The sequence below is a fragment of the Cheilinus undulatus genome, linkage group 5 (genome assembly GCF_018320785.1).
Source record: "Cheilinus undulatus linkage group 5, ASM1832078v1, whole genome shotgun sequence".
Lineage (NCBI taxonomy): Eukaryota > Metazoa > Chordata > Actinopteri > Labriformes > Labridae > Cheilinus > Cheilinus undulatus.
Window position 1 is genome coordinate 26238973 of NC_054869.1, and position 20482 is coordinate 26259454.

General features: G+C 40.1%; 1 protein-coding gene across 1 annotated transcript in view; it reads right to left on the reverse strand.

Moving 5' to 3' along the window:
- The window catches only part of hs3st1l2 (heparan sulfate (glucosamine) 3-O-sulfotransferase 1-like 2), a 47190-nt gene extending 27876 nt beyond the window's left edge, over positions 1-19314 (reverse strand). The window contains exons 1-4 of the mRNA XM_041788057.1: positions 19149-19314; positions 18458-18512; positions 13037-13066; positions 11421-11665 (exon numbers count right to left, since the gene is read on the reverse strand). The gene's annotated coding sequence lies outside the window, so the exon portion shown is untranslated. The remainder of the gene's footprint in view (positions 1-11420; positions 11666-13036; positions 13067-18457; positions 18513-19148) is intronic.
- Positions 19315-20482: the final 1168 nt, after the last annotated feature.

The following is a 20482-nucleotide window of genomic DNA, read 5'->3' on the forward strand; positions in this document are numbered from 1 at the left end:
TGAATCAGAGCACAAGTTTCAACAGGTTTTGAACTTTAAAAAATCTCTAAACATATTCAGCATTAAAAAAGTTTTTATAGGACAGAAGCTGAAGAAGACATCTGCTCTTCAAAACAATGAAGCAACTTATAAATGGCAGTAAAACACCAAATTATCATGTCAAAAGTTGGTGACTTTTTTACACACTGCATAACCGGGGATCAATATCTGTTTTGAGCATTTGGATACTGTGTGGTAATCTTTAAAGCCACATGTGGATGCATCTGAAAATGGCTTGATATCCAATCTGCATACAGAGGTGGTCTGGGGCGCCTTCATCTTGACTGATTTGCTTGTGTCGACATGTTTACTGGCGCTCATTAAAGAATGATCAACTGGCATGATCTACAATATTACACTTGTAAACAAAAGCATAGCTTTATGTATGTCTGGCAAGACCAGCACAGAATGATGGGAAATCTGGATTTTTGACTCAGCACAGTAATCTAACTTTTGGTTACCAAACGGCTCTTCACTTCAAACCGTTTTGCCTTTTTCTTAAGAAAAAATAGAAAACAGGAAAGCATCTCTCAAATGGAAGCTGGCTCCCATCACTCACAACAGGAGTCAGCTTTAAGATCCTATTAGTCTGCAAACAATGCATCCCAACTCCCACCAACTCCTGGTAGGAGATCCACGGAAATGATGCATTGGGTGTTGTTTGCATCGGAGGTGGGAAAGTGAGCTCCGATATCAGGTCGTCACTGAAGACGTGTTGTTAAGGCATAGTGCAGATCTGTGCCCTGAAGTGCAGTAGCTTAGTATGCCAGTGTCCAAAATGCATAGTCAACCCCTGCTAATTTGTTGTTTGAGCAACCACATGATGCTTTCCAAGAGCCAGAATATCCAAAGCAGTCTTCTATTCACAAAAACAAAAGGAGCAGGAGATAAAGGGGTCCTTGTGACCTCAGTGGTCAGGCCTAAAAGAGTTAAACACTGAGGCCATATTTACACACTGAGGATTTCATCCAAAATCAGCATTTTGGCTTTCTGTTACCACAACAATGAGGTTCAGGTGGTTGAAAAACAGTACATGATGTAAAAAAAAACCTGTATAACCAGACCAGGCCACCTTATCCATAGCTCCATGGTCCAGTTCTGATGCTCTCATGCACATCACTGGTGCTTTCAGTGGTTGACAAGGGTGGGAACGGGCACCCTGACTGGTCTGCAGCTATCAGTAGCTTGTCAGTTGGTTGCACCAGCCTGGCCTTGGGCCAGTCATCACTCCCCATGTGCATTGATGAGCCTTGGCCACCCATGACACTGTCACCAGTTCACCGCTGTTCCTTCCTTGGACCACTTTTGATAAATGACCACTGCAGACTGGGAACACCCCACAAGAGCTGCAGTTTTGGAGCTGCTCTGACCCAGTTGTCCAGCCATCACAATTTTTGGCCCTTGTCAAGCTCGCTCAAATCCTTACACTTGCCCATTTGTCCTGCTTCTAACACATTAACTTTGATGCCTAATATATCACATCCACTAAGATGAAGAGATAATTAGTGTTATTTACTTCACCTGTCAGTGTTCATAATGTTGAGCCTGGTTGGTGCATGTGAACATTTGTGTTTTGTTTTATTGCAAAGCCAGACTTTCTACAAAAGAAGATTCTGTTGTCAGTAGATCATTTCTGTGTAAACAAATCCTGAATAAAGCAATCTCTGACTGAAATATGAAATCCGGTAAGATGACACAGTTAAAACTTTGGTAACTTGGTAAACCCAGAAGAAATCTTGCAGATCAAACACATAAGAGACATGCACATAAGAATTCAATCCTGTCTCCTCGTCAAGTGGCAAATGCTGACAAGTCATTTAGTGTAGGCTTAGAATAACAAAGGAACTCAGCTGGTGGAGCAGCTTACTTCAGTGGCTCTCAGTTTCATCATTTAGATAGCTGTCGCGGTGCAAGTCAGAAATAAGGCGAATAAGAATTGAATTATTGTGCATCTGGACCAAGATATCTAGAAATCTGACCGGCATGATTTAATTTCGAAGCAGCTCCAGAAGTTGGTAACATCTGTGTTTGCAGAAGTTGTGTGTCATGTGACATTTTACTGTCCAGACTTTCTGAAATGGATTTGCTAATGACAAAGTTACATGAAGGACAGAACTGTGAACAAACCATGGATTTATAGACCAGTTTATTTAAGAAAAAAAAAGAACAAAAAACATTTCAGTTGTACTTTGATTACATTGTGAATATAATCAAAGTTGGAGGGTCAGCAGGTCTGAGCCAGAGAAACAGTTGGACAATGACAACAAAACCTGATGTGTTTGTGTATATGCGGTTGATTTTGACTTGATGAGTTCATGTCCATCCGAACTTCTGTGGTGCAACAGCACGAACAACATCTGCATTTGTGTGTAACTGGGGATATGTTTTTGTGCATGCATGTTTGTGTATCACTGTGAACTTTCAACCTGACAGAGTGGGCGGCTGACAGGCTGATCTCTAACTGGAGGTTTCACAAACACAGTTAACACTAAGCCCTTTCTCGCTCTGGGTCTTTAAACACATCTGTATCTTAACATAAAACTACATTAAAGGAGCATACCACTTTTTTTAAAGGTTTAGGCACATTTAATGAACTTACTCCAACAACTTTTTTTGTCATGACCTCTTTCATAAGACTTCATGTTTTTAAAACAGTGGTTGTAAAACTCCTCATAATCACCTAGTACAGCATCTTCAGTTCACCTTAAATCATCTCTAAACTCCTGCTGATGATGAATCAGACTAAACTTTTGCTTCTCATGCTTGCAGTTATTCTGTGACAGTTTACACCAAGGAAATATTATCTTGGAACAAAATAAAATGGCAAAAAGAGGTGAGACAGCAAAACTCAGTATGCCATCATTAACTTTCTAAGAGGGGGCAATCAGAAAAGCAGTGCTTGTTAGAAGTGGATTTTTTGAGTCACTGCATTGTAGGAGTTTGTGCCGGTTATCATTTGAGAGAGTGAGTGTGAGAATAGGCTCATTGGCTGCACTTTCAGAAATGAGGACTGATCTGCAAAGATCAGGGCCCCCTGCCATGTCTCTTTTTTATATCTGCATCTAAGGATACTCATAGATACAGTTATGATGCTTTCATACAAAATTTTCATAAAATGTTGGGGATGAGATGCAACATTGGAACCCAAATGATAAAGGTTTGGCATCCAGCATTGCTAAGTAAGCAAAAGTGTTAACAATGCACACCGGTTACATTAAACAAAAAAGAAACCGGTGCACCAAAACAAACCCATAGTTTCCACATACACCGGCTGCACCACGGTCTGCAGCATCACGGTTTTTCCCCAACTGATGACGAACGACCTCGCATACTGGAAGTTTGTCCACAGCACTGCGCAACTCAGTGCAACCCTGAGCAGCTTGAGACAAGAGGGCAGAAATGATGCTGGTTCATGCAGGATAGTATGTTAACGTCAGATTATTTTGCCTTTTTGCCCTTCATTCCGGCATGATTCCATGATTTTGTTGCTTCAGTCATGGGTGAGTAGATTATGTAGTTAAAAGGATAGTGTTTGCTACAACAAATCTGTAGTTTCATGTTAAATTCTGTGGTTTTTCAGCTCAAAAGTTAACTTTTCCTCATCAGTCGTGCAGTTGTAGCTCTGTGACCCACTGACCTACCAACGACCTCTAGCTATGCTGAAAGTTGATACGTAATATTGATATGGTGATTATTTACAATAGGTAGTCTGTGCCTTGTGTTGAATTTTTAAGTTGACCATATACTCTGCATGTTTTTCTGGCTGTTTGGATGGATCTGCTCTATGCAGAATGAAGTGATTTGGCAGCAACCAGCACAGAGAAAAGTTCGCAGCGTGTCATGGAGCAGAGTGGTAGCACTTCAGGAACTTGCCATAGCTGGACCAGAGTTTGTGCAGTGGAACTGCTTATTGACTACAGAGGGAACAATATGCTCCCCAGTACCATTTGCCAGTGGCACAGTCGTTATATGTGGAAAATGGAGGTACATTTTCCCTGTCTACACAACGGACCTTTCCAAAAAGTGTATTTTCAGTGACCTCAAACCCCGGTTATGTGTGCAAGAATGGCCAAAACACACAGAAAAATGCAATTTCCAAAATTACCTTTTTACATGTAATAATTACTTCCTCTTGTTCACAGATACCATGAAAGTCCAGTCACACATAATGCTGACATCACAGCAAAAAATCTGTCGTCATGGTGATGGACTGTGTTTCTTTGACTGCCATCTTGGATTTCTGCATCATCTTTTATAAATTACGACTTTTCTTACTGGCTGATGGGAGAATATCACAATGAGGGACTTATTGTCCAAAACATGCACCCCTGAAATTTTCAAAAAATGTTCAGGGGTGCATGTTTGAAGACTGCTGCAGTCACACACTTATCTGCTCACACACAAATTCACCCCCTCCCCAAATGCTAATGCAAGTAGCCAATTGCCAAACTTTTCCATTTTGAGGGTAATAAGACAGGATTTTCTGTATGTTTCTGCATGCGCCTGATCAGTGCGCTTCAGAGGATATATGCACTCTGCTCATAAATAAAGCCCATGCATAATTCAAAGCTGCTCCTCCAGCTAATGCCCCTTAATGTGCCCAAACAGCCATAATGTACTACCCACCCTGCTACTGAGGTGGCAGAAACCCTGAATGCACACTCACTCACACATCAAACCTCCTCATCTCTCACACAGTGTCCTTGTCAGTGTCATTATCTGACTCTTATGTCACTCTCCAACTGTAGTACGTTCCTAATTTAAGAAATAATCTAACCTCAGATCTTGATTGCTCTTGTTAATGCTGTCTGGCATCCAACTTCATCCCTAATTCTCCATTGTCACTGAGTTTTTCCCCTACTTGCATCCCACTCTGTCGCTATCACTCTTGTTTTTCTTAAATGTAGAGTTTTTAATGTACCTTTTTCTGCACAGCTCCTGGATGCCAGCTTTCTGCAGAATTAAGGGTTTTGTCTTAACATAGATCTAAAGCTGGTAGGCTGCCTATGTAATCTTAATCTGTTTTGGGGTAAATTAAACTGATTACATTGTGGAAGTAAGCAAGAAACAGTTTGAGGGGGGAAAGAAGCCCTGGATAAGCATTAACATAGGTGAAGGTGAGACGTTTATTGCTGTTGTTTTACTTGTCTGCGTTTTATTGACGAGGTTTTATGTCTAATCACTTTGTAATTGATTGACTAGTTTGCTGTCTCTCTGTTTAATTGCTTTGGCGGTTTGGGATTCTCTTTTGCTTCAGTCTTTGTGGAGCGCTTTAACTCTTCTTAAGTGTCCTCTAGGTCAAATACACTCTTTAAATTTGTAACAAGAAGACAGATGCATGCATGAGACATTGTTTGATTTTTCTCTGGAGACTCTCAAACAGCATTTTTTGAATTACATTTCACAGAGCCAAAAATAATCAAAATATAAATTCTGACTATTTTTGGAAAAACATTTTTAGTTATTGCCTGAAAAGGGAATGTCACAGAACACTGGTGTGCAGTGTAACGTCACTTTTCGGATATCAGAATTCCTGTGTGGATGTTTGGAAGGATTTCAGAAGCTTTCTAAGGATTTTCAAAATAACATTCATGTTTCCCCACTTTTGAGATACATTTTTACTTATAGACTGTTTTGAAATAAATATCCTAATTGAGATTTTCTTGTTGTTTTTGTATGGAAAAGGGACCAGATAACAACTTGTGAAAGTATGATTCTTTGGAGGCCAGAGATAGATCTAATAAAGCCAGCTACCATGACCAAAATTGTTGTATATGACAAAAAGACAAATGTTATTTAAAGTCAATAACTTTTGAACCATATATCATAGCCACTTACTTTTTTTGCTCTAGAAGCTAGCTGTTTTGCCATTGTAATGATACTTGCCATGTCTTTGTGGCTTTTCTAGCAGGCCTAGAACTTGGGTGATCTTCCAGGATCTTTAAAGATTAAATCAACATCTGTTACTCTGATATTGAACATCTTTTTATCCTTTTTAAATCAAATTTTCAATGGTTTCTGCCTCTAGGGGCTGATGCTATCTGCCTATTGTTCTGTCATATGAGCTGTGACAACCAATGGACTGTTTTTATCATCACGAAACATTGCTAAACTATGCCTGTCTTTACTCTGAGATCATGCCAGAAACAGCCTGAATATCTTATAATGGAGAAAAAGAGACACAGAGAGGCTGTGACGTAACCCTCTGTGCCACTGCAGACAGGAACAACTTTGAATAATGGTACACACAGAGCCAATTCAAGGGAACGCAAGGACTTTTATTTCATAAATATGTGAATATTTTGAAGACTTTTTGTGACAGAATGATCATTTTTTACTTGTTGGTCCCCAAAAGATTGAAAATTAAGTTTATGTAAAAAAAAAACAAAAAAAAAACCTTTTAATCATTATTGTTTGTGTCACACATAAAAATTTTTCAGTTTTAATTTTTGTTAAGCTTTTTCTTTTGTTTTAATTTCCCCCATTTTTTTTTTATCTGAATAACATCACTACAGCACACATATTTTTAAAGCTCAGGTTGTCCTGAAGTAAAGGATGTTTAGAGCTTGACTGTGCACCACAGGGTTGATGTTCTACAAGCTGTTTAAGACAAAAAGTTCATGTGAGACAAAATGGCTAAAAATAGCTAAGGACTCAGAGGGTTACAAACATGGGAGTCCACAGACAAAAGGACAGTTTCAGCCTTCTTTAAACATAGTCTTTTGTCCAACACACTAGACAGTTCAGTGTCTTTGTTTAAATGTGAATTCAGAGGCCGTTTGTGTGCTTTTAAAGCCCCCAACATGTGGTTGATGATGTTTCCTGGTCTGCTTCCTCTCATTGGCTGTTGCAGATTTACCGGACCTGAAATTGTTAATATCAAGCATGTCTGATATTTATGATTTGAGATCAGGGAGGCTCCAACCCAGTACAATTATCATATTGAGACCCCACACTTGAGGAATTTCTGTGAAATAATTGTCACAAACCTTGATTTGGGTCATGCCTCCTGATTGTACAGGCGGACCAATCAGGTTCCAAATCATGCTTAAAATCATCAAGCACACTCATTCCAAAAGTCTGGGTCAGGACCCATGTTTAGGTCGCAAGAGATTTTCTTGGGTCGTCAAATGAGTTTTCAGAATTTCTTTGCTACGATATTTAATGTGACATTTATGTCTGCAGTACACATTATGCCCACATGGGGGGCTCCATCCTATAACACCCTCTCTACCATTATAAAAAACCAAGGCTCTACCAGCCTCTGGATGGCAGAGCCTAATTACAGTTATTAATGCTTTGGTTGATAAAAAAAGAAATACAGTTGTTCAAGAACAGAAAGTCTCTGAAGGCCGAGGGGTTGTGACCTTGCAAAGCAGATGGGTTTGCCAGACTCCCTCTCTGTCATCAGGCAAATCTATCTGGAAAAGCTCCAATCTACAACTACAATCTATAACGGTTTGTGCTGAACCGAACACTGTTCAGACCAATCAGAAGAACGAAGCTGTAACTAGCAGGGTTTAGTTGTACTGAAAGCTGTTTGCAATGGATGCCTCTACTGCCGTGATTACCTCGGATATAGCTTTAGCGTAGTGTCAATTTATTGGAACTTTACCACGTTACTGTTTGAAATACAGAACAAAAACAACACTCAAACCAAATGGGATTGCTTGATGGAAATGCAGAACTGATGCCCCTGTTTAAGACTCAAAGTTAGACATTTCGCAATTAAAGAACCTGGAGAATCAGGAATTAGTCAAAAATATTTCTGACAACTTATAATTCTCCTTGATTCAGAGGTGTAAGGGTTTGAGGAATTTACTAATAAAGCTGAAACCAGAGATACAAGTGTTTTGATACTATTCTATGGTACCAAATCCTTACAAATTCTTACATCCTATCATCTAATCCAATCAAAGTGACCTGTAATGATTCATATATTTATGTATCACAAACTGAACTTGGTGAAATACTATTTATTTAAGATTACAATAGAATCTCTGTTGACAAGGCGTGCCACATCTCAGTGTAACATTAACCTCTCACATGACACTGATTGCTCACAGTTTGTTTTGAGACACACAAAAAACGCCCCCCATTTTAAGCACACGCACACACACACACCGCAGACAATGACTCCATTCATCCCATTACTCTCTCCGTCTCTCTCTCTCTCCTCCTCCTCCTGTGCTCACATCAGCTCTTTAGAAACAAGCTGAAGGTCAAAAACACAGCAGCCCGTCCCCCTGCAGCCTCTCTGACCTGGATCTGTTCAGCTTGTTCCATCTTTTTACGGCGTGTTTGGGCACCTCAGACGCTCCACAGTGGACAGAGAGGAGGTATTGTTGCACTTCCTTTACCAATTAGTCATGAAGGAGTGTCATGATGAGTGGTGCAGCTTTGTTTTACCTGTCATGTTACTGTTCACAGTTTGGTTAATACTTGAAGATAAAATATTTGCAGAATTATTGATTTTTCCTACAAGATGTAATGAGAGACATCAGCAGACACTCTTCCTGTTGAGCTTGCAATCAGCAACCAGTTGTTTACAAAAAAATGAAACCCATATGTTAAATACACAAACTTCAATGCAGCTCTTAATGTTAAAGCTGCTGGTCAAAGCCTCCCCTGGAAAGCACAGAATGCCCAGTCCAGTGTGGTCCAACTGAGGTGTATAACTGTACAAGTAAATCAAGTCTCCAAACAAATTATCTGTGTATGTCTGTCCAACTGAGAAATTCAGTGTATAACTATTTCAGTCTCCCAGAGTTCAGTTAGAAATGGAAGGAATATGGCACATATATATATCTGCCTAGATCAGGCCGCCCTCACAAACTGAGCAACTGTGCAGGAAGGAGACTAGTGAGAGTGGCCGCCAAGACACCTATGACTACTCTGAAGGAGTTACAGGCTTCAACAGCTGAGATGGGAGAGACTCTCCAAACAGCAACTGTTGCCTGGATTCTTCACCAGTCAAAGCTTTATGAGAGTCAAAGAGAAAGCTACTGTTGAAGAACACTCAACTACAGTTCACCAAAAGGCATGTGGGTGACTCTGTGGTCAAGTGGGAGAAATTTTTTTGGTCTGATGAGACCAGAATGGTGCAGAAGACCAGAATGGACACCAAACACTGCACATCACCACAAACACACCATCCCCACCTTGAAGCATTGTGATGGCAGCATCATGCTGTGGGGATGCGTCTCGGCTGCCGGCCCTGGAAGGCTTGTAAAGGTAGAAGGTAAAATGAATGCAGCAAAATATGGGAAAATTTCTGGAGAACTATGGGGAAGATTTTTTTTCCAGCAGGACAATGACCCAGAGCACACAGAAAAAGCTACTCAGGAATGGTTTAAAGACAACAAGGTGAATGTTTTAGAGTGACCAAGTCAAAGTGTAGACCTCAGTCTAATAGAGGATTTGTGGCTGGGCTTGAAAGGGGCTGTTTATGCCCAATCCCCATGCAATGTGACACAGCTTGAGTGGTTTTGCAAAGAAGAATGGAGAAAAATTGCACTGTCTGGATGTGCAAGCCTGACTGAAACCTATCCACACAGACTCAGTGCTGTGATTGCAGATCTACTAAATACTGACTAGAAGAGGGTGAATATTTATCTAATCACTTATTTTAAATCACATATTTTTCTTTAGTTGACATTACTTTGTAGAAATCTGTTTTTACTTTGGTGTTAAAGAGTTATTTTTCCATTTTTTTGTAAAAAAAAAAAAATTATGTTGACCATGACTAATTTATGAAATTAAAAAAAGTATATAACATCCAAGGGAGTGAAAACTTTTTTACAGGCACTGTGTGTTATTTAAGAATCAAGACAAAACAATCTGACGATGTTTAGGCACCATTAGCTGAGTAAAAATACCTCTGGGGTTAACAGACTTACATTTTTACAAACGGACACATGTGATACTTGATGAAATGTGCATGAGAAACGCAGACTATAAACTTGTGTATTAGGTTCAGGCAGCACAACTGGTGACTAGGGTTAGGAAAGACAAAAGATTGTGGATTTTAGTGAATATTCATGATGTTAGTAAATCCACAAATTAACATTACATGAAAACCTTATGTTTTGGCACCAGTATATCCAAGTTGAAGAAAAATCACTTAGCCTACATGTAATAGAATACAAAGGTCTATGGTGCTTGCGTGACAAAAGACTATCTTAGTAGGTTTAGACACCAGAAAGAAAAGAAGATTGTGGTTTGGGTTAAAATCAGTAACTATCATGTTCATCAAGTTACAACGACAAACGTAAAACAAGTTACACCTTTTAGTTACGGATACCAAACTACTTGAGCAGGTCCAATAAAAAGATGATAGTTATTGTTATAGGTAAAATATTGTAGTCATACATTAACTCATTTTATGCCTGACTTGAATCAGGAATTTGATGAAAAGTAGATAAATCAGTGCAAACTTTTAAACCATACTAAAGACTTGACACATTTGTGAGAGTTTTTTGTTTTTCTGAACAATCCACCAGCCTGAGGAGTCTTTGTTGCTCTTTGTACATCATTGCCAGACTTTCTGGAGAGTTTCTGTGTTTAACATGAGGAATAATTATCATTAATTTCTACTCACATTTTGATGGAAATAAAAGTCAGTTTAAATGCAATTCATGTTAACACATAAGACTTCCTAATCTAGAAATCCTTTTACTATTTTTTGAGATGACACCAGAGGAAGAGCTTCAATTGTTAGAGTAATCATCATTTGGTACTAGGGAGAATTTTGGTCACGATTATCCTTAAAAAGATAAGAATAACTACATCTTCCTCCAGCAAAGTCTATGGTTTTGTTGACCAAATATCCCAACTTCCAAGTTGAACACCAGTGAAACAGAGTCATAATTACTACACCAAACCAGGGAAAAAACGCTACATTATCATCAAGGCGAAAAGTCATTTTAACCTTTCACTTTAACACTGTATTTTTTGTATGAGCCAGAGTAACGCTCTGTGATCAGGAGCTTTTGTACGTCTTAGACCTCAGGATATCAACAAAGCTCTCAGCATGAGTCCCTTCAACTCTTTGAATTAAGTCTCTGAGATGTCTGGGAGCACTTTATTATCACTCTTTATAAAAGTATAAGCAGACTCTGCACTGTCTGAATGCACAAAAAATAAGGATCACAGCAACTTCTTCCAAACAGATTACTGAAACTTTTTCCAGGTTCTTCCCCCGCATGTCAACATTTGGGACCTGGAATCATCACAAGAAATGCCTTTACATCTTTCACCTGTACTCACAGGTAAGATGCAAAGAAAACCCCTCAGGAACAAGTGAGGATGGATGATGTTAACCCTGCTCACTGATACTGAAGAGGAAGGAAACCAAAAAACAGATGCAGAAGTAGTCTTACCTGGCTGATGTTTCCGCAAATGTTCCTTTATTTTCTTAAATCTGCAACTTTCTTCTTCTTCCTGTTCTTGCAGGTCTCTTGTCCTTCCCTTCCTCCTCTCTCGTCAGTTTTGCCTCAGCTCCCCTGGCGTCACTGAGGAGGTGTGTGTCTCGTCTCTGTGCATGTATGGTGGTGTGTGTCTGTCTGAGCGACTCTGCTTTGTGCTGTCGACCCCGGTGAGCGTGCTGTAGCGACTGACTGAGTGACTGAGGGAGAGGGAGTGTGAGAGAGAGAGAGAGAGAGAGAGAGAGAGGAGGGGAGAGAGAGAGAGTAGTTCACACACAAACACATCACTACCTCAGGGAAACACCCCTCTGCTCTTTCCTCTCTTTTCTCCTCTGCTGTATTTTTATTTCTCCTTCTTCTGATCACCTCTGAAGGAGAAAATATTTCATTTTCTTCCTCTCTCTCCCATTTTCTGTGTACCGATCCCCCTCCTTCATTCTCTGCTTTATAACCTTCTCTTTTGCTGTCTTCCCTCCTTGTGCTGCCGTTCCCCTGTATCATGAATAAGTTACAAACAACTGACACAAACAGCACTAGAGTAACAAAACAGAAACATCTTCTGATTTTGACATTACACGAGTGAAAAGATGCCACATATTATTTGCACTCTTCATTTCTAACTGCTTTTGAATTACAGCAGGCTTGCTTTAGCTTGATTAGCTTTATCTTATGGTAACATAGATACGCTAGCTATGTAGTTAACGTTACTTTGTTAGCCAATGTTGCTTTGTTAGCTTTGGCTTCAGCAACATGAGCCTCAGCAAGAGTAGCTAATTGTAATGTAGCTACATTAGCTACATACGCAATGTAGCTGTGTAGCTAACATAGTTAAGTGAGCTTTAGAAAATGAAGAATAACGTTGCTAACAGACTTTCGTAAGCTTTAGTTTTACTAGCTTAGTAGCTATTTTATATGAATAAGACAGTAGTAATAGTAATTATGAGCTTCAATCTTTAGCTACATTATCTATTTAATTATAGCTATTGTAGCTTTGTTAGCTTTAGCCTTAGCTATGTCAGCTGCGTTGAAGTGTGGTATGGAGGACAAGGTTTTCAGCTACATTACCTACATATATGTAGCTATTGTAGTATTGTTATCTTGAGCTTTGTTATCCTTAGCCTTAGCTATGTTAGCTGCGTTGAAGTGTGTTATGGAGAACAACACTTTTAGCTACATTACCTACATATATGTAGCTATTGTAGCCTTGTTATCTTGAGCTTTGTTATCCTTAGCCTTAGCTATGTTAGCTGCGTTGAAGTGTGTTATGCAGGACAACACTTTTAGCTACATTACCTACATATATGTAGCTATTGTAGCTTTGTTATCTTTAGCTTTGTTAGCTGTGTTACAGTGTTTTAATGAAGGCCAAGGTTTTTTTTTTTACTGTTAGCATACTGTTAGTCGTTTTTTTTTTTTTTTTTTTTTTAACTTAAGTCATTAGTAGGGCTGTTAACTTTCAGGTGTTAATGCTCATGGTTAACAAAAACACAACATCCTCCTAAAATCCTCCAGCACAAATGCCCCCGTGCCTGGGTGGTAAAGAGGTGCAAGTGATGAGTGATGAGACAGACCTGGATCTGCTTAACAGCAGGTAATGTAACCTGCTGAGAGAAAGAGAGAGAGATCGTGTGTCACATCAGTGTCATACATGTGTAAAAAAGGGCATCTTGCATTCCAGGGGTTGTTGCTCACTGAGCTTCCTCAAAAATGTTCTCCAGGCCACTTAATATTCACTGTAGGTCTGTGAAGCCCTGATCCTGTGCAGTATCTTATGAATGTAGCCCGATGTGAATCTCCTCAAAGAGATGGAAAAGATGCAACAACACATTTAACTGCACAGACCACAAGCCCTGTGATTGGTCCAATGGGTAGCAAGAGAAGACTTCCAGTATCCAGTAATGTCTAGAGGAATTTTGTGTGAACTCTGGTGTGAGATGGGAAGCACATTTCCTCACACATGGTTCTCAGTGGTTCTCCTCTGCCTCAGCTGATAAATCATCAACACATTTTATCTCTTCCCTTTGCTTCATTCCAATTATTGCAGTATAATCAACTACTGCTGAGTATTGATTAGCTCCAAATCCAATATCATAAGTCCAGTCGTGCTGGACATAGCGTACTGCAGAAGTATGTTTTGCTCAAGACAGTGTAGGCCACAGCTATGGTGTAGCTTAATGGAGCCATATTTGTCCACCTTTAATAATAGAGATCGAAATTTTTACAAATATTTCAGATGAAAGCATCTGAATCTTGAAATATGACACTTAACTTGCTGCACAGCAAAGAAAAAAATTGAAAACTACTTTCAACACAAATGTTGAAAACACGCTAACTTTTTGTTGTCCTCTTTTATAGAGAATCAAATACAAGACAATTTCGGCCCCCCAATCCCCCCTGAACATCTTGCCAAAAACTGATGCTGAGAACAAAGCTGGGCGCTTGAATGAACACTGACAGCTAATAGACAACGACAGCAATCAGTTTAACCTTGAAGAGACCCCCACTCAGTTTGATTTAAGCCCATCACAGCGATTACAGAATTTAGCCTCCCTGCTAATCTGCTCCAGATCCACATTAAACTGCTCCTCAGGAGGCGGAGCAGAGGGGAGTGGAGGGGTGGGGTTGTGGGTGTACATTAATATACAGCAGAGTCTCCTAAAAATGTTAGGACGCTTCTGTCAGGCCTCTCTGCTTCTTCACATTCTGTTTGAAATTAAACAAAGACTCTAAGGTTAAAATACAGACTTTGAGCAGTCATTCCACTGTTTACATCCACATCCTGAGACTAAAACCCTTTTATTCATAACACCCTCCAGGGGAAGAGGGACTACCAGTCTTTCTGTTCATCAAATATGGATGTAAACAAGCTCTAACAGCCTGGAGCAGAAAATTAGTGCTTTAACCTCACTTTCAAATGTGTCTCTGAACTCTTAATTCTATACACAACCAAGACAGCATCTGCTGGTACCACTGAGCTCATGTTTTGTAGTCAGACTTTTACAACATACTTTTCTATACTTGCAGTTAAAAAAAGACATTTTTGTCTTGTCAAACATTTTTGTGCACATGTTAAGGAAAAGTCTGGTGGAATCCAGAGATCTGTTTTTTTCTCATCATTCATACACACCTTGTAAATGACAAACCTTAAGATTTGGGTATGAAATGTAAATATTTCAGAGGGAAATCAAGAGGAGAAAGTCTCCCTAAGTATTTGAAGCATGTCCTCTGCTAGTAAAAGCATGCAGGTAACCAAAAACTCATTTATTGGTGGTCACCAACATTCAACTCCCTGACACAACAAAGTCTGGTTTAACAGGATACATGCAGAGACCTGCATAATAAACCGTGTTATAACTGTCAACTCCAATAAAAATAAAACAGACACTCTTGTTTTTAATATCCACAACCTACTACACTGTAAAACCAAAGTTAAATGGGCCCAAAATATTTGTTGAAACTGATCACGTCTAAATTTTTAAGTTGTGGAAGTAAATTATAGTTAAAATAAATTATCTACACTACAATCCCTGATTAAACTAAAAACATTAGAGGTAGCTGATTATATAAGAAATAAGTACTAAAAGAACTGAATTTTTTCAGTAGCAGACACTAAGCCATTTTTACTCTTACATTTATGTGGGCTTTTTTCAGTTGAACTACGTGAACTACGTTGTTCCAACTCATAACAACATGTTTAAGTACTTTTCATTAAGACACATGTTTTTCATTGACTGCAGTTTTCCCTTAATGCTATCACAGTCTTTAATTTTCATAGTTTGTCACTTATTCCAGCTTAAGAGTTGATAACTGAAAAAAAACAACCACACTGAATCAGGAAGTCCTCTTCCACCGTGTTCAGTTTGTCATCCATGGTATATTTTAATTGCTGCCCACAGGTGGGACTTATCTGACTAAGTCAGTAACTTTACTTAAGGTGCAAAAGTTTCTAATGCCCCAATTGCCTTCTGGGAAAACTCTGCAGATTAAGGGATAATTGTCAAACATTTTAACTGAGATGACAAAAACCTGGCTACTGTCACCTGTTGGACAGTGGTTTGAATTAGCAAACTGGCAGTCCACCCTTAGATGACTTTACTTGTTTACTTTAAGTTGACTCTGCTTGAAACAACAGTAAAATGGTTTCCTTCACCCCGCAATTAAACATTACTAGATAAACCTACATTCACTTGATTATCAAGTAAATTTAACTTGATTTATGTGAGTCTAGACAGCTGTCATGGTTTACAGTGCACCGAACCAACAACCCTTGTCTTCTCCTCATAACTTCTCAGTTTAAGGGCACTTTTCAAGGATTAGAAAGAAAGTCTTCCTGCTGATTTGCAATGAAATAAATGTATATTCATTAGACAAGCCTACATTAAAGTGTAGCACACATTTTAATTACATAGTCTTTGTGGTATTTTGTCTCGATATGCCAACTTTTCCACCTCAGCCCAAGCAGAAAACTTGATTCAAAATGCTGCAGCACCCCCTTATTAAATTTGCTTCCCTGAAAAAGCCATTTTTTAAATTTTAGATTGATTGCAGCACATTTTTGAAACATTCAGATTGAGAGGCTACACAATGGGAAGCATGCCACAAAGCTGGTGCTTACACATTGTATGTCTATATTTGTGAATGTGGGATGTGTGTGTGTGTGTGTGTGTGTGTGTGTAAATGTGTGTCAGTGTGGGGGTGGGTGATAAGTGACCGAATTAGAAGGAGCCCCCCCATCTCTGTGAACAAAGCTCGTCCTCCAACTGAAATATGGAGTCTATGAGCCTCTGTTATCACTTCTATCAAGGGTGGTTTTCTCTCTCTCCAAAACAAAAAGCAGACCCCCTGTTGAGTTTCACTGCAGGGGGGCTTTACTCTCAGATCCATCTTCCTCTCCCCCCTGAGACCCCTGGGAGACGCTCACCCAGCTCTCCACCCCTCCTCTCTAGTTCTCCTCCCTTGTTAGTTTCCATCGTTCCCCTGCTGCCTCCCCACAGCCTTTTCCGTCTAACTTCCCTCCCCTGCAGGCTCGAGCTAACTATCTCTCTGATCTGCTGCTGATCGCTTTCCTCTAAAAAAAACTCTTTTCTTTTTGTCATTTTCTTTGTGTACAGTCTTTCCTGTCTCTCCTTTCCCCACTCTCGACCTCCCCCCCTGACCTCACTGTAATCTCCCCTCTCATATCCGCCGCCTCTGCCCTCTTCTTCTCACATATTCTTGGAAAACACTACCTTTTCTTCCTCTCATCTTCCTCCCTGTTTTTCTTCTCTCCTTCCAAGCAGCAAAGTGATTTGGCGCTAACTCGGCCTGTGAGAAGACCCAGGGGGTTGCTTGCTCTATGAGGCGACGTGTCTGAATAAATAAGCATGGATAATTTGCTCCGAAACCTTGCAGCCCCCTTGTTTTTTCTTCTTCTTTTCACCCTCCCTGTTTAGAAAGAGGAGATAAAGACACAATAAAATGGTATGAGATCTTCACAGAGGCTAATTATATGGCTGTCAGTGAAGTTTTCTCACAAGGCTTTGTGACGGATCGCTCGGTCCCACTGCGCTCTATTTCTTTTCAGAGCAAAATTATCTATATTACACTCCTGGTTTTCCAATGGCTGCATATTTGGATCAAACTGCCCTCATTTAAGGAAGTAATGAAGCACCATTTCTAGCTGAACTGAAGTTAATTATTAAGAGTAAATTGGAAACTTGTCATAAAGAACTAACAGCTAATATTAGCTAGCATAGCACCTTACACATCCGACCATTGAGACTCTGATAAGGACTGAGCAATTCATTAGAAATGTGCCTTAAAAGGAAGACATTTGATGCAATAAACTGGATGCAGTGTAGCACTGGTTTAATTTCTGTCTGGGCAAAATGCATTCACAAGCACACTCCCCCAGTCATGGCCCAGTGAGGGGGGTGTGAGCGCCAGGTCAGCTGTGAACATCAGGTATTAATAATGCAGGACAGGAAGCCGCCCCTTTGACTGCAAGGCTGCAGAACCCTGTCCCATGTCTCTGCCACTCTGAGCTACACTACCCAACAGACTGGGAGGAGACCTGGAGAGGTGTGTGCCAAGGAGGACACCTGACAAAACTCCCAGTACTGCCGGAGAAAAAGTCTCAAATTATGAGAAAGTGTTCCCATAAACTAAGCATGAGTACACTGAAGAGACATTATTTATTTATTTATTCATTTATTTTTCATGTTAATCTCAAAATGATTTTTGAGATCTGGGTGTGCAACAACTTTCTGAAGTAATTTCTCTGAAATTCATGACACTTTTTTGTTATTCTGTTGCGAGTTTTGGCGATATTCAAAGATAACACACCTTATTTGTAAAATATAATAGGATCAGACGTTAGTAGGAATGATTCTATCATTTCAAATGTAGGGGAGAATATTGATAAGTATTTTCTCATTGTTACGGTGGTAGGGAAAAGGTTAAAGGAAAGACATTTGCAACCAATGTAAGCAGTCTACTTTCTCAAATTTTTTATCCAAAACTGCATGCTGCTGTTACAGCACACTCAAACATATACAGTCATGTGCGTAAGTTGAGGGCGCTTGGTATGTCAAAACACTTGTACTCCAGGGGTTGTTGCTCACGTGGCAGCCAACGTCAAGCTTGACGGCATCTCTTTTGTCAGGGCCTTTAAACCTTCTGGTAATATGCCTGAAGACTGCCGGTAGTTTTTTCAGGCCCTTGGCACATCCACAGTACGATCAGGGACTCATGGCAACCCTACTGCCAACCTGGTCGGTACCCTAAGCCATGCTTAGAACACTAAAATTTCCCAGCCAACTTGAACACATCATCATACAACTGTAAGTTAGCTTGCTTATCGAAGCATCTATCCTGTCTATTTCAACATGGACTTCAGCACTGGATTACTTTTTAAACCACTGGGACCTACTACAAATTTTGGGAAAACTTTTCACAGCCCTTCTTGGCAGACAAAGAGGTTAGAGCTGTGGGAAATCTGAGGATTACTTTACCTATGGTGCAGTTGTAGACATGATGGAGTTCTCTCTCCTCCTCCTCCGAGGCAGACTGTGGAAGGTAGAATTAATTTGATTCAAGAAACCAGAGCACCATTGTTATAATAAAAAGATCTTAAATCATGGGAAATTCATAACTGGCTGGTTGGTCTTTTTGTTGTTCCTCCTCGTTACAGTGATGATCTTGTTTGAGTGGAGCCTTTTCAAGCGCTTTGATTGATCCGCTGGACGACGCTACTGTCATTGTCTTTGTCCACTGTTTTACTGGGAAACAAAGTGTTCCTAAACAGGACACTTTTATCTGGGAATATTCAGGCTGTTGCTGTCGTTTGCTGTGGCTATGTGGTTGCCAGGACAGTGTGACAGTGAGTTGCGCTCTGGTTTTCCGTCTGTGTATGAGCTTCGTTTAACATGTATCCATTCGGTACATATCTGTACTGTATCGAGAGGCCCGTACTGAATCAGTATGGTACGAATACACATACCTTTATACCCTTATTAACCATCTATGCTTTTCAAATTTCAGCTGATGATTAGCCCTTTAACTTCTTAAGTGCTGTGTTACGGGCTAAACCCCGGGTAAGTAAACCCTGTCAGAACTCTAGCCCTAACATCCAGTATATTAAAGAAAAGAAGAAGGAAAACAGGACTGGTTTTCAGTATGGAAACACAAGCTGGGTAAGCTCACCTGCACGCCACTGTCGTCAGGGCCCCCGGCCTAGTTCGTCCTGCCAGCGTGGTGTGAATCGGCGAGCCCAAGCTTGCTTCCAGTTCAGTTTTAGTTCGGTTGGGTAACAACTCAAAAACAAATACTAGTTTCATTCAAGTCCGTGGGAATTTGGTTGCTGTAGAGTTCGAGTTGGCGTCTTCTTCTTCTCCGTGGCAGCGTTCCCCACTACCTGAGTCTTCTAACGTCATTTAAAGGTGACACAGTCGCAGCTTCGCGCGCACTGCTGTCATGGTGCATTCAAGACGGTCGGACATTTCAACACAGCTTAACCCAATGTTTATTTCCCACATGAAAACCAGTCCAAAAAAAATTACAAAGAAAAGAAAGGAAAGGAAGAGGGACTCTATAATGCTTATTCCTAACAGCTGAATAAAGACACGAGTCATTAATGCTGGCAAGATTCAAATTTATATGTGAAAGTTTGTTTTTGGGCTGCAAAGCCGTTTAAAAATGTGCACATGGATTTATGTTGAAATGATAACATTTGAGTGTCAGGTGTTAATGCAAACAGCAGCATTAAGCCTTTCTTACTGTTTTTGTTTATAGTCTTGTTTCTATTATTTAACTTTAATTGTATTTTGCAACAAGGCAAAGAGAATTCATCTTTCTTATTGTTTTAATTACTGCTCCACAGACTGTTTTTACCCTAAGAATCAATTAGTTCAATAAAGGAGCTGTCACTGAATTTTTTTAGAATGAAATAAAACTCCACCATAAAAGGTAAGTTTATATAATCCATCTCACTGACACCATCTCTCTGTTGTTACACCCAGTCCAAAAGCAATAGAGGAACTTAAAGTCTTACAGACTGTAAATTACATGTAAGTTTCTTCAGGTGCAGTTGGTTGTGAAGCCAGGAATGAGATGGTGGAGCTTGATAGTGGCAAGAGATCAGCAAACACAGTTATCAAACTCCACTGGCTCCCCATCCTGTTTCGTATTCTTCCTCCTCACCTATAAAGGCCTAAACCAACAGCCCCCCCATCTTACTGGGCTCCTCCACCTTCACATTCCTACCCATACCCTCCGCTCTTCTAACACTAAGCTCCTCTCCCCGCCATCTAGATCCAAGCACCAAACCTGGGGGGACAGAGCCTTCTCCATAGCTGCTAACCTGGCACGCCAGATGGATGTGTTTCACACACCCATCTGGGAAAGCTTCAATGGGAAACGTTTGAGAAAAGACAGAGGCTCTGAAAAAAATTTGGAGTGTGATTGGATGAACATCTCTACAGGCCAATCAGAGCAACAAAACACATGACGTAGCTGCTATCGAGCTGCGCGTGCGCAGC